The sequence below is a fragment of the Orcinus orca genome, chromosome 7 (assembly GCF_937001465.1).
Source record: "Orcinus orca chromosome 7, mOrcOrc1.1, whole genome shotgun sequence".
NCBI classification, from domain to species: domain Eukaryota; kingdom Metazoa; phylum Chordata; class Mammalia; order Artiodactyla; family Delphinidae; genus Orcinus; species Orcinus orca.
This window is the reverse complement of record NC_064565.1, coordinates 35,299,814-35,317,223: the sequence shown is the minus strand read 5'-3', so window position 1 is coordinate 35,317,223 and position 17,410 is coordinate 35,299,814.

Genomic DNA, 17,410 nt, shown 5'->3' with positions numbered 1-17,410 from the left:
TGTTTTATAAAATATCACCACATTTACCACACAAAAGACACTGAAACTAATTAAGTAAACTCCAAAGAAGTATTACAAATCATTTTGCTTTAGCCAGAAATATCAGATTTAATTACGTGATAGGTGTTGATGAGGTACAAAAACAAAAGCTATCTCCTGTTTGAAAAGGTTCAGACCCTACAGAGACCCAGTTTTCCCACTATGACACAAATAATAATTGAGCATTTCTTAAAAAAAAAAAAAAAGGACAGGCATAAAAAGAGTTTTCTCTTAGAGACAAAAGCTTTCAACTAAGGTTTGTTTTCTCTTTTTGCCAGGTGATTTAAAAACAAAAAACATACCATCTACAAAGAAATAACTATAACCTACATTGATATTACCATGACACAGAATACAAAGTGGTTCTAACAAGCACAGTTTCTGCAAGTGATTAATCAAAATCTATTTAGTCAGTCATCTTCAATGATTATCAACCAACCTGCTTAATAGTACAACAAAAATAGTTTGTTTTTCCCCAGGTTACTCGCAAGATAAGTTTTTATTCAGCATATAAAACAAAACGTTCAAGTTTAAAGTTAACATAGCAGTTAAAATATCTGAATTTTAGAGTGACAGATTTCTTGTTCATAAGGAAAGTGGAAGAAAAACTTTGGATTTTACTTGGCCTCACTTCAAGCACAGCATTGTGGACTAAAGTAAGCCTTGTTTCTATCATTCACTAGGGAAAGAAATGTGTTACTTTGATATATTGGCAGTAAATAATATAGGATGGGGTAATTATTTTTTAATCAATCTTTATCATGAATTAGTTGCCAATATCTGACACAGAGATAAGTTGGATCTTAAAAGAAGGTGTTATTCTTTTCAAAGAAAGATAGTTTACTTCCATCAATATATTTATTGGATCAGAAGTTGCAAATGCAATGCCATTTTTAAATTTTCATTATCACAGACTTACGACAGCCAGACTTCTTATAACAGTGGAAATTCACCTCATTCTCATCTTAATTCTTACTCTTACACACAGGCACACACAAAGACATACAGAAAGAAAAAAGGAAAACAGATACCTACTGGTTTCCACATGATAAAAAGTGGATCTCTTTTGCTTCTAACTGGTATTTATGGTTTCAAGCAGCGCTGAATAATAGTTTTATTATATGTCGTTGTTAAACAATTTTCCTGTTTTTATCCAACAAATGCACATAACTTTATATGATGGAATAGCCTTAAAGCAAGTCTGAAACAGTCATACAAGTTACCAAAAAGGCCAATGCAATATTTCCCAAGTTTAAGAACACCTCGAAATCCCTTTCTTTAGCTCTTAAAATGCTGAAAGGAAAATAATTTTCTACGTTGGCATTTAAATGGTATCGTTCCGTGTGAAAAGAGTTACTGAGACATTTGTTGGAAGTCCACAAAAATAATTTGGACATATTTTGAACTTATTTTATCTGACTCCTCGACATTTAATTTGGTGTGAAAAACGGCAATGGTAGAAAACAGATGTTATGGGGCCAAGTATACAGCAGAGGTCAAAACAAACATAAAACACCGCTTCCATTTCTAAAAGAGGGGGAAAAAAAATGATTCCTCCAGCAACAGGTTCTATGTTAAACCTGCTTTTTTATTGTTCTGCTTGGGATATCTGTGGACTGCACAATGCAATGCTGTCTGCCGTGGAGCAATACCTCTCAGCACTGGTAATTTAAGACTTTCTTCTCTGTAATACACTGAACCATCATAACCTGTCTCTTCCCATTTAGTTTAACCTACAACCACCACATACTGATCTGGCTGTGTGTGGCTTTTTCTATTGCCATTTATTACTCTGCTCGACTCCTGAAATTCTGTTTGCAATTTAAGGCCACAAATTAGAAGCGTAAGTCATCTGTTTCCTATAATCCCCCTGTCAGGACTGGAATCGCATTTGGAGCTCAGCGCTGAGTCTGGGCCTGGGCCCTTACAGACTTTCTGATTGGCTGGCCTCTCTAAAAGCTGCAGCGGAATAAATAAAATGCTCTGGAAAATAGAGCTTTTTACCAAAAAAAAAAAAAAAGATGAAAGAAAAGAAACTAGGTTTCAAATATTTTCTTCTCCCTTACATAATTATCAAATCAATTGTTACAATGGTTGAGTTCTCCCCTCAATGTACAGCAGAACAGAATATTACTTAAGGACAAAATGCTAAGTATTTAAGATTCCATGTGGGCGAAAAGTGTTATCCTGCTTCAATCAGCTATGTATTTTTGCTGCATACGGAATATCTTTTAGAAGTCCATATTTTGTAAAAAATATGTTTCTTACAAAACACATTTTTTATTTGCAGATGTAGTAATTAGCTGGGTATATTTAATAGTGTCATAGATGTTTAGCTAAGCCCAAAATCTATGAAGTCCTAATCCACTCATTCTACCAGGCTTTCCCTTTTAAAATATTCTGGTAAATTTCACTTAGTACCTCTGGATTTTATAGAAAAGTTTCAAGAAATCAAATATGAAACCAATTTCTTTTTAAAAGACATTCATCTTTTGAATAACATAAGAATTTCAAAAATTTGAGAATATGACTGTTTCTTCTTCCCTTTTTCCCTCAGTTCATTTTAATAAATTTCATACTAGCCATGCTGTGGCTTTAGACACTTTTAACATTTCATATTTTTAAATATTTCCATTTTCTTTCCATTATACTTCAAGTGTACAACATATCAGATTACATATTAAAGACAGCAAGATACATAATACAAGTAGAGAGAAATACAGAATAGCCACATCTAAAATATAATCTGAGTTCTCAGTGTAATTGTGAACTGCCATTGGGCTTTTAAAAAATCATTAGTTAACAGGAATAAAATCTAACAGACTGATTCATGTTTATTAATATATTATACTAGCTATACCTGAGCTAAAAGGTTGAAAATAAATGGATCAATATTAGCTGAATGCCCCAAAAGCAGAGTTTGTATTTCAAAAGACATCAAAGTTCAATGGGGAAAATTATATATGTGATGCACGTGAAATTTTAGCCAAAAATAAAAATAGTGATTTTTAGAGACAAACGATTTTAAGAATAACAAAAGAATTTAAAGAAATGCAAAAGAACCATAATATTAATCATTTTAAAGGTACATGATTATTTACAATACCACTTCTGGAAATGTTTTGTGCTTCTGTAACTTAAATTTGGTTTCCTTTTTTTATTTACATCAATATTTGCAGGCTGTTAGTCTATAATGTGGCCTGTGATCTCTGGTTATTTAAAAGAAACAAAGGAGGAAAACTCGCCAAGATGTTGAGGTTTCAAAAAAAAAGAAAACACAAACAAATAGCTACTGTACATGCGCACGCTGATTATTTTCTAGGTTTTTTTTTCAACTATACTTTCTGTGTTGCAGATTTATTTAATAAACAAATGCATCTTCTGGGCCCATAATACACAAATGCATGCTACTGTTAATTCATTTACAGAATGTGCCGTGATGGCCCCTGAGCAAAAGAGCAATCTTGTTATAATGAATGTGTACTATTCTTAATAAGCACACTGTAGCAACGACCCGCACTGCACACAAAAGCACACCCAAACCATTTCGTTTGTTCCCAGAGCTCGGACACCAGCACCACTATTAAATAGCTGTGCGCTGGGAGAGCAATCCAGTATTGGCATGCAAATGAGCACACGAAGAGGCCAGATGCTGCTCTTTAGAAAGGAAAAGTGCCTCAGCTCAAATTTGGGGGGAGAGAGAACCTGTGAATGTTACAGACAGAGCAGCTTCGAGATTGTGCTCCATTATATTCCTCACAGGGGTGGAACTGCCTGCCGGTGGGATGAACCTAGGAAGGATGAACAGAACTTTTTGCAAACACGTGAGCATTCAATTGCTCCATATTTCCACAGGTCCGCTAGAGACTGCCCACCACGTTTTTGGGTTTCTTTTTTGTTTTTGTTTTAATTTGTTTGTTTGGGTTTTTTCTTCTTCTTTTCAGGTCCCGAATGATGCCTCTTGTATTTAAAACTTGAGCAACTTCATCTCCGTTTTGTAAGTTGAAGGTTATCATAATTCATAGGTGTTCAATGATTCTCCAAAGTTTTTCCATTTCAAATAAAATATTAGGTTATTGAAAAGAAAATGGATTTTTTTTCCCTAAACTAGCTCATCATGCGTGCCATTCATCGTGTTTGGTGAGCTTTCATAAGTTGTGGTGGGCTTATGACCTGTTAGTCTCTCTACCTTTATCCTATCACAACATTTGACTGCCTTAAGGAGATAGTAGGAGGGGAAGCCAGTACTCAAGAGACTGAAACTGGTCTTGCAACAACTTTGGAAGACTGTGTTCCAGGCAGAATCAGGGCATTGTTTTTCCTCTTGGATCATTTTTCATTTTCTTTTCTTCTCAATGTTTAGGGAGTCATTGATTTATTGGATTTCTTGAAGATAGTTGGAGATGATAGGGATTGAAGTCACGGGCATGTGTTTTGAGAAAAGGACTAATGAAAAAGAAGCAGGAACACCCCTGCTTAGTAAAATTCACAAGGGGAGATAACAGGATTCCTGTGACATAGCTAATTAAAATATATGTGTCATACGTCCCCTTTAAAATAATGGCATTTGGGGACAGGACCCTCCTCTACCCTCATTATTTATCAAGTAATAATAGAATTTACTATATATCTTATTCCTATATACATTTTTTGAATACCTACTATAGGCTGGATACTGCACAAAGCTCTAAGAAGAGTTGTATGTCATAGGAAATAAAATGGCTCATGGTAGTGGTCAAATCTACACATTAAACCTCCTGATAATGGATTATTAATTATAAACCCCCCAATAAATACATCTTCTATGCAGTAATTCTAACTTTAGTAAAAATAGAAATGGATATAAATATATCTGGTGGAATTGTGCCAATTTTTTTCTTAGCTGATCACAGCAGTGTCTCTAAATTTCTGAGGAGCCCTTTCCCATCAGTCAACTGTTCCATAAAACTTATCCATGCATTCAGTAAATATTTACCAAGTACCATATTAGTTTCCTAGAGCTATCTACATAACAAAGGATCACAAATTGAGTCGCTTAAAACAGAAACTCATTCTCTCAGTTCTGCAGGTTAGAAATCCAAACTCAGCATGTTGGCAGGGCTGCATTCCCTCTGAAACTTCTAAAGCAGGATCCTTCATTGTCTCTTCCAGCTCCTGATAGCCACAGGCATTCCTTGGCATGTGGCAGCACAACTCCAATCTCTCCTTCTGTCTTCACATGGCCATTTTCCCTCTGTGTCTGTGACTCTTCTCCTCTTTTTATAGACACCAGTCATATTGGATTGGGCCCACCCTAATTCAGTAGGACTTCACTGTATCCTGATTATATCTGTAAAGACCATATTTCCGGATAAAGTAACCCTCAGAGGTATGGGGGGTTAGGACTTCAACATATTTTGGAGGGACACAATTCACCCATTACAAGCTCTTATTAAGTACCAGAACTTGTACTTGGAAATTTTATCACTTTATCATGGAAAAACCCTATGAAATCTGTTGTGGAATTCACTATAAAAATGCTGTTGGAGATATTCTTACTTCGTTATAGAGAGTCTTTGCTATAAGAACTCAGGAGATAATGTTCCCAGGACTCAGTATGAGAAACTGTTGAGTTTTTTTTCCAATTGCCTTTCTGACATTTTAGATGTTATTAGTCTCGCAACTTGTCTTATTTCTCTCTTTGAATTGGCTGTTAGAAAGTTCAAAATCAAATTTGGACTCACCACAAATAAGTATATAATAACCTTGTAAGTGTATTTTATATAGTGAACTCTACCCAGTTCTTTCTTATTTTTCTACATTTTATTTTTTGCCATTTCCATGTTTTTTATCTTATCAGTTCATTATTGGAAATGGCATTAAATGACTAATTCTGGAGCAAAGCAAGCTACAAGTAAACAATTGTTTAAATTAATTAGGATAAACCCAAATTAATTAGATTTCCCTAAAACAAAAAAAAATTAATTAAATATATTGTGAAAAAGAATACATTCCAAATACTAATTTGTTCTCAATGAGTGAGAATACTCAAATATAATAACATAGAACATTTATAAGCTAAGTTGAATCCTCATGAAATATTAAAGCTTGAGGGACATTTCTGAAGCAACGAAGTTTATGAAAACTTCTGTATGCCTTATAATGAATAAAAAAGAGAAAACCAAGGGATTAACATGATCACTTGCTTCAGATATCTGAAAGCTATCAAATAGCAGATGGAATAGACATTGTATTCTCAGAGTCAAGATTAGTATCAATTGGTACAGAATATTTCAAGGAATGAGAAGGACTAATAACCCAACATGACCAGCACTGGGAAAGAATGTCCCATTCTCAACTCTCCAATTATTAGAAATGTTCAAGCAATGGCATATCATGAGTCAGGGATCTGAAATAATGAATCCTATCATGTTGAAAGAAGTTGACTCAGAGAACTATACCTCTTTCCATCCAAATCCTAAATGCTAAGATCAGTGATTCTATAGATGGCTTATTTTTAATAAAAAATACTGCCATTATTTTATTATTATTGAACCCATTTAAACAGTTCCAAAATTTACAATAATTTCACATTTAGAAAAAAGTTGGACATAGTAACGGGTCTATCTAGGCACCAGCTGTACAGCAGAACTTCCTTTCTGAAATCTTAGTGAATAACACAGCTACAAAACCTAGAATTTGGATAAGCAGGCCAAATTTCATCTTACTAATTTCAAAAAATAAACAACTGAAACTTAGCAAGAGAAATTATTTGTCCAATGACATGCAGCAGGCCTACAGCATAACCTGAATTACAAGTTACCAATCCTGAGATTGTGCTTGGAGATGTAGCCATACTACTTTCCAAAGAATCGGAAAATTATGACAACCATTTACCCAACTACTCAATTCAAGCCATATGTGGCTTCTCCTTATGCAATCTCCAGACATCTAGTTTTGAATCCAATCACTAAAAGGCATACAGTGACCCTGTGGCTCTTTGGGTGACAACTGTGAATGTGGTTCCCAAGTGTCATAACTTTCAGACCACATCCATACACCTTGGGCATTGGCATGACTAAACTTTTCTCCTACTTACACACTATTTCCATATGGCAGGATGGCGGAATTTCCCCAGTCATCTCCCTATAAACATGTCTACTGGGCTGTGCTGCCCTTAGATTCTTAGGTTTTCTTTCAAATGCATGTACCCTCGGTTTAGTAGATAAGATCATTGTTCCTTACTCCCCTTCCCTGATGGATGACAGACTACTGCAACAAAAACTGAACAGTCCCTCCATGTTATTTCTGGCTTCACCGGTGACATGCTCTGAAACTTTATCCAAGTCACTCACCCTTCCCATGGACAGGGTCCTTCAGTGGTAAACTGGAGGTTGTTAGTTTCACCAGTTTATATTCAGGAAACACTGAAGTCTGCACTTGAGTGTTCCTATGGAAAACTGAAAGAATTATCATTGCTATGTTGTTGTTTATGACTAATACAGCTGTAGAACTTGAAGATTTAAGATCTCCCTGTGGATTTTACTGTGGCCTCCAGAACCTGAGATTTAATTTTAGAAGAATTAAATTTCCAGTCTGCTTTACAGGGGTGACTGTGAGAACGTATGCTGACAGACTGTTGTCTTCAGAGGCAAGATCCAGACACACTAAGACAATACCACAGCTTGAACAGGGGGTGACCCTTTCCCATTCATCTTAATGGAGTGTTAAACTTGAAGCCTAATTAGGTCCACTTAAATGCCAACATTATTATACTTTTCTCTGCTTATCTTCATACCAGAAACAATCAACTAATGCACTCATTTAATCTGAGTGCGTGCAACGATCCCATCCAGACACCCTGTCATTTTGATAGCCTGCTTTGCAGTCATAAAAGTACAAGTTTTAAACTTGCACTTTGGTTGTTTTTAATTATCCACATAATTAGATTACTTTCTACTACCTTGAAATTTTAGAGGTGAGACTGTACACACATACATACGATGTTTGCAAGGCATTGGGGGCTGATCACTATTCCCATAATTAGAAACTGGTATCAAACTTGCTCCCAGGATAACAAACTAAGAAGATGTGTTAAATGAAAGATTCCATTCCTGCCCCTCAGAGAAGGCTCACAGCTCTTTAGTTTATCCACTGAGTCTGTACCCAAGCTTTCTTCATCCCCTTTCTGATTCATTATTGCTAGCTGGACTCGATTTTAATTTTTAATGCCTACAACAAACCTTGGAAAAAGCAGAATTAAAAATATAAAAATCCACAGTTGCCTATTTTATACCTAAGGGGATCCAGATCTAGGTCTTCAATTCAAAGTCCTTGGTTACCTTGTAAAATATCCCGTAAAAGTGTATTTATTTACTCATGGCTATAAGGGGATTAGTCTGTTTTTCTTTAAGTCTTTGTGCCAAGATGGCATACAAGAAAATTTCTGGAACTTCATCATTCAGGCTGTGGACAAAGACATTGGTGTTGTCTTCAAGACAAAAGTTTTCCCCTCTGCCTACATACCCTTACACCTTAGGCCATACCTCATATACCCCAGCATCTGAATGTCTAAGAACATGAGGCTGGGAGAAACATCATCCAAAGGTGTCTGTAATGGACATTGCTAGTGCCCACCTTGGTTTTCCAACCCTTCCTAGTCACACAGAAGGCTATGTTTCTCGGCCCCTTTTGCATTTGCGTGGAACTATGACTAATTTTGGCCAATAGATTGAGATGGAAAAGTCACATTGAGGAGGAAGTACTCAGAGCCAACGCACAATTGCCAATGCTCTCTTTCTCTGCTTAGACAAACCCCAAAGCCCTATGTTAAGAAAATGCCATGAGATGGATCAGCCTGGAATGCTTGGTCCCCACATGGGGAACACCTGTAGAGATACCTGAACCAGCAGGTTTGAATGACTAAAAATAACACTATTTTTGTTAACCATTAAGATTTTTGCATTGTTTGTCGCTACATTACCTAGCCCATCTAGTCTAATACAATGTCTCCGAATTGTTCCAAGCCAAGCCTCACCAGGTGGACAACCATATATAATTGTCATCACTGCCTTCTTCCAGCTTCAAATATAAGAGAGTTAAAAAATGAAGATGGAAAAGTCACTCCAGACTGTCCACCAGGCTCTGATTTCACTCCTCACCTTTGATTCCCTTTTGTCTTACACTTTGATCTTGAAAGAAGTGAATTAAGTCACATCACAGACTTCTCTTTTCCATCAAGAAAGAGACTTGGAATACAGTAGTTGTTCACAATGCTCAGGGCAATTTCCAGAGATAGAGAATTAACATTCAAAGCCAGGAGAGAGTCAAAGAAGGCTGGAGAAAAATCCCTTAGGTAAACCCCTAAAATTCAGGTTTGCATTATCCAATCAGGCAAGGGGGAGTGGCAAATGCCCATTAGCTGGCTACAGAAATAGGGCACTATCCAGAGAGCCATGGAAGAGGATTGGGAGAACAAAAGTTGCAAATAATCTTTAAAGGGTGGCTTATGTTAATAAAAATATTAAGTTATATCTGAATTGAGCTGAGCAGTATTTTTATTGAGTCTTTTAGATGGTACTTGCAAACATCTAAATTTTTAAAACAGTTGCTCTGACAACTTCGAAAGACAAAGAACTAATCTTTAACAAGAATGTGGTTATTGTGTTTACATTAAATCAGGTCACATGGTTCTAAATGCCCTCTGACTTCAGGAGGAGTTTGTTTCCTCCTTACAGACTCTGTAATACAAATTCCCTAGCTGATCCATAGATACTAATGAGCTTCAGCAGTGGCTTAAGAAGGAAAGGGAGCCTTCACTAAGAAAGGAGTGAAAGTAGGTGGTGGAGATAAAGGGGGAAGCTACTGCTGGGGAGGAATGAGCAGGTCACATGGTTAAGGGGCCCTGTGAGTTAACTAACCGTAAGGATCTGTTTGGCTGGTACAGAAGACTGCAAGCCAGGAAGACCATGTGCAGAGGGGAAAGCACACTCATGTTGGAGTCATTTGGAGTTAGGAAAGCAATTCTGCAACTTGCTAGCTCTGTGATCTTAGGAAAGTCAGTCTTCCCATCAGCAAAAAAAGAGATAAAAATACCTACCTCACAGGGTTAGTGTGTGGATTAAAATCTGAATAAGAAAATGCATGACCTGGACATAGATACACTACCAAATGTAAAACAGATAGCTAGTGGGAAGCAGCCACATAGCACAGGGAGATCAGCTCCGTGCTTTGTGACCACCTAGAGGGGTGGGATAGGGAGGGTGGGAGGGAGATGCAAGAGGGAGGGGATATGGGAACATATGTATATGTATAGCTGATTCACTTTGTTATACAGCAGAAACTAACACACCATTGTAAAGCAATTATACTCCAATAAAGATGTTAAAAAAAAAAAAGAAATAGAAAAGAAAATGCATGACCCACAGAAGGGGAGAAAATATTTGCAAATGAAGCATCTGACAAGGGATTAATCTCCAAAATATACAAACAGCTCATGCAGCTCGATAACAGAAAAACAAACAACCTAATAAAAAATGGGCAAAAGACCTAAGTAGACATTTCTACAAAGAAGACAAAGAGATGGCCAAAAAGCACATGAAAAGATGTTCAACGTCACTAATTATTAGAGCAATACAAATCAAAACTACAATGAGGTATCAACTCACAACAGTCAGAATGGCAATCATCAAATAATCTACAAAAAATAGGGCTTCCCTGGTGGCACAGTGGTTGAGAGTCCGCCTGCCGATGCAGGGGACATGGGTTCGTGCCCCGGTCCGGGAAGATCCCACATGCCACGGAGCGGCTAGGCCCATGAGCCATGGCCGCTGAGCCTGCGCGTCCAGAGCCTGTGCTCCACAACGGTGAGAGGACCGCGTACCGCAAAAAAAAAAAAAAAAACTACAAACAATAAGTGCTGGAGAGGGCATGGAGAAAAGGGAACCCTCTTGCACTGCTGGTGGGAATGTAAATTGGTACAGCCACTATGGAGAACAGTATGGAGGCTCCTCAAAAAACTAACAATAGAGCAATCCCACTCCTGGGCATATACCTGGAGAAAACCATAACTTGAAAAGATACATGCACCCCAATGTTCACTGCAGCATTATTTACAATAGCCAGGACATAGAAGCAACCTAAATGTGTCCATCAACAAAGGAATGGATAAAGAAGATGTGGTACATAAACACAATGGAATATTACTCAGCCATAAAAAAGAACAAAATAATACCATGTGCAGCAATATGGATGGACGTAGAGATTGTCATACTGAATGAAGTAAGTCAGACAGAGAAGGACAAATATTGCATGATATCACTTATATGTGGAATCTTAAAAAATGGTACAAATGAACTTATTTACAGAACAGAAATAGAGTTAAAAATGTAGAAAACAATCTTATGGTTACCAGGGGGGATGTGGGGGGAGGGATAAATGGGAGATTGGGATCGACATATACACCCTACTATATATAAAATAGGTAACTAATAAGGACCTATTGTATAGCACAGGGAACTCTACTCAATACTCTGTAATGGCCTATATGGGAAAAGAATCTAGAAAAGAGTGGATATATGTATATGTATAATGGATTCACTTTGCTATACAGCAGGAAGTAACACAACATTGTAACTCAACTATACTTCAATAAAAATTTAAAAAATTAAATTAAATTTTAAAGAAAGAAAATGCATGAAATATTTCTAGTACACTGACCATACATTTAAGTTTTCAGTTAATACTAACTCATTAGATTTGTCTAATATGTGAATTTAACTAATGTTAATGAAGCCGTATGTACACAGCCAATAATAATAATAGTATTACAGGCGAGTCTCCTCAATGATTGTATTTCCCTGAGTGAGAAGGGAAACGTCTGACATTTCTTCAGCTGACCTCAATTCCTATATGGCTCTCATAATGTGAGCATTTCCCAGGCACATGTGAGTGATATAAGGAAATATTTTTAGGATAATTTCCACCATTTGGAATTTTACCCCTAAACACTGCATAAGTTGCAACTCTACTGTATTAATACAGTAAGGAATCCTTGTATTCCAATTTGTAAAAGACCACTCACAGTTTTTCTAAGCATAATTTTTATTTCTTCTCTTTTTCCACTGTGAAAAGTAACATGTCGTTGCAAAGATTATAGCCCTGGGGTCAGCAGACCTGAGTTTCAAATTTTAGCCTCACCATTGACTAGTTACACAAAAACAAGTCCCGAGCCTCTTTGAATTTTTATCTCCCCATCAGTAAAATTGGGATAACCTCAAAGGAATATAGTGAGGATTTAATAAGACAGTATCTGCAATGTGCCTAGCAGAATGCAAGCAAAAATATTAACTCTCTTCCCAGCCCATAAATCTTAATAATTCTAATATAAAGTTATCAGAGCATTGATTTACTTGTGTGCATCTATCTCTCACTAGATTATGAGTTGCTTGAAGGCAATGACCAGGATTTTTTATACTTTCTACTCTACATATCTGGAAGGACACGTTAGGAGTTCAGCTATGGCAGGAGATACCAAGAGTGATCACTGGTTTCAGAGCACCAATGAAGTAAACAAAACTATATTACTTCCCAGATACTTTAAATAGTCATCTGTAAGCACTGTCTCTACTCACTTATCTCAAATTCTCTCCTCTGTGTACTTCAAAAGATATCCATTCCCACCATTTTAACACTGCTTTGGCCAGTCATCACTGACATCCATGTTGCCAAACCCAGTGCTTATTTCCTTGTTCTCTTACTCAGCCTCTCAGCACCATTCAGTGCAGTTGACTGCTCTCTTTTTCTTGAAATATTTTCTTCTCCGGGCTTCCATGACATCATGCTCCCAAGGCTTTCCTCTGTTCAGTCTCCGTTACTAACTCTTCCTCTTAATAGATTTCTAAACTTTAGAGTGCCCAGCTCATTCCTGGATTTCTCCTCTGTCTACACCTTCTCACTAGTTAGCTCATCTATTCATTCATTGGATAGTGAGTACCATGCAAATACTAGCATATCCCACATCCTTATCTCTAGCCCTGACCATCCCAAAGAAATCCAGACACATGTAACCAACTGTTACTTGAGGTCTCCACTTGCATGTCATATAAATGTTTCAAAATTCACACACATAAAAGAGAAATTTTGATTCCCTTCCCTCACCCCAACTGACTCCTGCCTCAGGGTTCTCCATCTCAGTAAATAGCACTATTCTCCCTGGAGATCAAGACAATAATCTAACACAAGGCTTCTCAAGCTTTAATGTGTATATGAGTCACCTGAGGGGTCTTCTAATTCAGCAGGTCTGAGTCATAGCCTATGATTCTGCATTTATAACAAGCTCCAAATGATGTGATGCTGCTAGTCCTCGAATCATGTTATTGAATAGCAAGGACCTTGGAGATAGTTCTCGTTTCCCTAATGCATCCCCACACACATATTCAAAAAGTCAGCAACACTTAACTGACCACATTTCTTCAGAATCTGATGACTTACCAACCCCCAACACCTGGTCAGTGCCACCATCATCTTTCCCCTATAGTACTATCATGGATTCCCAACTAGTCTCCTGCTTCTGCTTTTCCCCTGTCCTGTAGGATGTTCTGTCCACTGCATCCTTATACCATCACACAATATTACCAATAGCCAATGTCTTTTTCCATCACACCTATGACTAAATCACATCAATGACTCTCAAATAGCCCCTGCCTGTCCTTTAACATCATTTGGTATCTCTCACTCTCTGGTCCATGATGCTCCAGCCACACTGATCTTCCATTCCTTAAACTTGCCAAGCTCACTCCCACCTTGAGACTTTTGCACTAGCTGCTCCCTTGCTTGGAAGACTCTCAGCCCTTGATCTTTCACATACCTGGCTTTTTCTTGTCATTCAACTCACAGCTTAAATGTCATCTCAGAATGACCTTCATGACCATCCAATCCAAAATAGCCACTCTGTAACCCATCACTTAATAACAAATCACTGTTTTATTTCTCTGTGTTTTACTTACTGCTATGTGATATTTTTCTGAATTATTCTTTATTTGCCCGTGTTCTGTCTCTCTTCCTGCCCCCCTCCTCTCTCTCTCTCCCCCTCCCCCTCCCCCTCCCCCTCTCTCTCTCTCTCCCCCCCCTCCCCCCCTCTTCCTCCCACCCACACTAAGAGGTTAGTCCCACAAAAGCAGGAACTATCTGCATCTGGGCCAATTCCTGGCATGTATCAATAGTAGGTGCTCAATAACTGCTTGATATGTAAGTGGATGAGTAAATTATTGAATGAGAAGTTCTGGACTGTGCTGCAGAATGAGAAGGAATATGCACTGCGTGGCATCGGGGCCTTCCACTCTGAGCTCAGGATCCTCCTTAACTCCACATAATATACTGAAAAGTGAAGATAAGCATCTGGTGGTGAGTTATCATCATTTTTCTCATTAAAGGACCTTGTGGTTCACAGTCTCTGCCACAGGCCCTAGAATGCGACTTGTTTTAAAATAAACCAGCTAATTTATCAAATAAGGAGTAGCCCCTCTGGGCATGGACTTAATTTCCATGATTCTCCACTGATCACTTTCAAGAGCTCTACATGACTGCACACACATTTATTATTTGGGAGGGGGAAGGGAGGGGTGAGGAGGGAGCTCACTCATAGTGATTTGAATATGTCATTTGACTGGACAATTACAAAGCACATGCATGGAAACAGGGTGGCTCCAGTGGATCAAGCAAAGTATGTTTGCCCCAGACAGCAGTATCTGCATTACCTGGGAACGTGTTAAAAATGCAAATTCTCAGGCTCTGCCCCCGAACTTCTGAACGAAAATCTTAGAATTTGTGCTTTAACGATTCTCCAGATGATTCTGACGCAAGCCAGAATTTGAGAACCACCAATTTAAACCATTCACATATACCATCATGGGTTTCCATTGCTCAGGAAAGTTGGTGACCTCAAGAATAGTTAGTCTTGGCATTAAATAATGTTTAAAAGAATGACTCAGACCTGCCCAAGTTCGGTATTAGCAAACAGATATTCTGGAATGCTTTTGACTAACCTAAGTTTATCCAGGAAACAGGACTCAACCTAATCCTCCACTCAGCTTTCTTTTACCTTCCATATCATTCTCCTTTGTTGCCTCCAATTTATCTGATACCACTCCAGTTAGACCATCGGTTCTTGGTATTCAAGGAAAGAACTGACACATGAGTCTTACACTAACCATGCTGAGTAGCTCTACCACAAACACACACACACATGTACACACATACATGGCACCTATTCAGTTGCTAAAAGAAATTCCAAGTGTGCAGTCACATCTGAACTATGATATGTATTTCACCCAGTTGTTCAATGAACCAAATCTCAGTAACCTCAACATGTATTCAATTCAGACAGATTTAATATTCTTAGCTACATAACCACGGCATCTACCTGCTTTCAGTTTTGATCCTAGAAATATTTCTGTCTCAACCATGACAAGTTTCAAGATGAGAACTTACATAAGTTAGTGATAAGTGAGTTAGTGGTGAGTGAATTCGTTCCCAAGCATTGGTGGCTAAAATCTATGGAATCGCTGTGGACCCACGTTTTATTTTGAAATTTATAACAAAAGCAGATACTGTAGGTTGCTTTGTAGGTCAGTTTCCATGAATTGCTCCAGTCACATGTAGAGACAAAGCCCTTTTTTCTACTACCCACCCCAAGTATGTTTGTTGATTTCTATTAAAATTTCCCAGTTGTTGAAAAGAGAAAACATTAGGATTATGATGTGATGTTATGTTATTAAAGTCATAAACTGAGGGTGATATTATCCAAGAAGGTCAAGACGAAGAAAGTGTAGAGGGCACTCCAGGAAATTTGAATAAACTACTTGGTTACTGCTTGGTTATATTTGGAGATTGTGCAACTAAGAAAAATGTGTTAGTGAAAAGTGAGAACAATGTTGTAAAGTTGTTGCTTAGATTGCCCTGATATATTCTAGAATTTCATTGATTCTTGCAGGGATTTTGCCATTTTATCAACAGTATTATACTCCCTATGTTGCAAAAAATTGAAACTCAAGGTAATATTAATCCTGTTCCTCAATGTCAGTATTATGAAAAAAGTTCTACTTTACTTTAAATATTGCCATACCATTTTACAATTAGATCAGGCTTGATTACCAAAGCACCTTCATATGCATATAGTACATTGTTGATTTTAATAAACATTATGAATCTGTGAGGACAACAGACCAAAGATTATTCTCCCCATTTGAAATATCAACATCTGAGAGTCAGAGACATTAAGTGGCTTAATCAAGACCACAAAGCTAATTTTCAAGAACTTCAGGTCTAGCACTTTTTCTATTATACGATATACACTTGACTACAGTTCCCAGACATCCTAGGAAGTGGTCAAAGAAATTTTTGTTCAGTAATGTAATGTTGCTTTATTCTATCCTGATTATGTACTCTTTTTAGCCATAATGCTAAACGACAAATGCTGTTTTAAACACTATATTTGTTAACTGGCATGAGAAATCATCTTCTGAAGATCCAGGCCCATCCACACTTTGCAATGCTTCTTATGCTAATGTAAAATGTTGGGGATGGCAACAGCAGGGAGGAGAGAGAAGGACATTTATTACATGAAGAAACAGCACATATTGATTTTTCTTTGCATTGTAGAGACAGGTAATACAATTTCATTGCCTATTCAATATGAAAATAGGACTTAATGGAGTTACAGTTTATGATTTGGCCGCTGCGTCAGACTTCCTTTCCAACAATCTCTTCTTCATTTCAGATTCTACCCCAGGACATTAGGTAACCAGATGGCTAGATCTACCCATTTGTGACCAAGTGCAATTGGTCTTGCAGAACAGGAGATGAAGTATATGAAAGAAAATAACGAGCGAGGGCCACTCTTTACAAGGCATTCACCTGCAGTAACAGTGGCTGAAGAACGCTAGAGATACATGCCACAGGGGCTGTCCCTCAATAGCACAAAAGAAAAAGCCACACTGCCCCAAAAGATGTGGCTAACAGTCCAAAGGTCATGGCAATTTGAGAATGTATTGCTTGTGGCAGAGTTTCTTCCAGGCAAGATGTAGTCTCAAAAAGCAGAAGGTGTTAGGTTTGTTGTTCACTTCTTGGGTTACTTCCTTAAAACCAGTGGTGGTTGTTGTTGGAGACAGTTCTCTATAGGTCTCTCATTTTATGCATTTCTGGCAAGCAGAAGCAATTCTTTTGTTTCAGACCATCTGTGCAAGGACATCTGTATAGTGAACAACATGGAAGCTAGAGATACACTCTCCCTCTTAAAGCAGTGGGCCAGCAAGCTGGTTGCCCAGTGTGAAACTTTCAGGTTCCCTAGGTGCTCAGAATCCCTAAGAATTCCCTAAAGATTTCTATCCTTTTA